This window comes from Rhinoderma darwinii, chromosome 4 (genome assembly GCF_050947455.1).
Source record: "Rhinoderma darwinii isolate aRhiDar2 chromosome 4, aRhiDar2.hap1, whole genome shotgun sequence".
In the NCBI taxonomy this organism is placed as follows: Eukaryota; Metazoa; Chordata; class Amphibia; order Anura; family Rhinodermatidae; genus Rhinoderma; species Rhinoderma darwinii.
The window spans coordinates 331,920,007-331,920,878 of record NC_134690.1 but is presented as its reverse complement, the minus strand read 5'-3'; positions in this window follow the sequence as shown (position 1 = coordinate 331,920,878).

Sequence of the window (872 nt, the reverse complement as noted above, 5' to 3'; positions counted from 1 at the left end):
ACCCCAAACACAAACATGCTAAGCTAGTGATTTTGAATCCTTACACCACAAACACTTTAAGAACATGTACCTACTAAGGTTAGTTCGTGTTGTAAAGTGCGTAATGGTATCCGCGAGGGTTGGACATGCAAGGAATGAGCAATTGTGTGGGGTTTACATGATGCTGTGCTCCAAACACAGAACAAACGAATGCACGTCCTCACTTTAAATAATCACAACCAGAGAGTGGACATTTGTGACACACTTTAACACACCATAAAGTAGTCCCAAATATGCAGGCAAAAGTCCATGTACAATTTACATACACAGTTAACAAAAGGCAATACAGGTATAGAGTGTTTAAATACATACAATCACCACATGAAAACACACAGTGTCAGGTAAATAACTGCTGCACATACGCCGTGAACAGTGGCGGATTATCATTAGGGCGGTTCGGGCGGCCGCCCGGGGCCCGAGGCTCCCAGGAGGCCCATAGCCACCCGAACCCCCTCATGCCCAGTGGCGTCGCTAGCACCGGAGGGAGCCCCGGTGCCAGGACTGCACCTGTCATGACTCATGAGACGAGGGGAGCTTCGCTCCTACTTAGCAGCCGTGGTTTCTGCTGCTTTAGAAGCTCCCCCTCCAGCCCCCCTTCCCTGCTCTAAACTTCTCTCCTCCTGTTGCTAGCTGTCGGGACATGGGGGAGGGGAGACTGTCGGCGGGCTTTGTGTCGGGCTGTGAGCAGGAGAAGAGCTGCAGTGAAGACTCACAAATATCCTACATAAAAGGTAAGTGCATGTGTGTTTACAATGTGTACTTTATATGCGTATAATGTGCATACACGTGTGTGTACTTTATATGTGTATAATGTCCATACTCGTGTGTGTCTG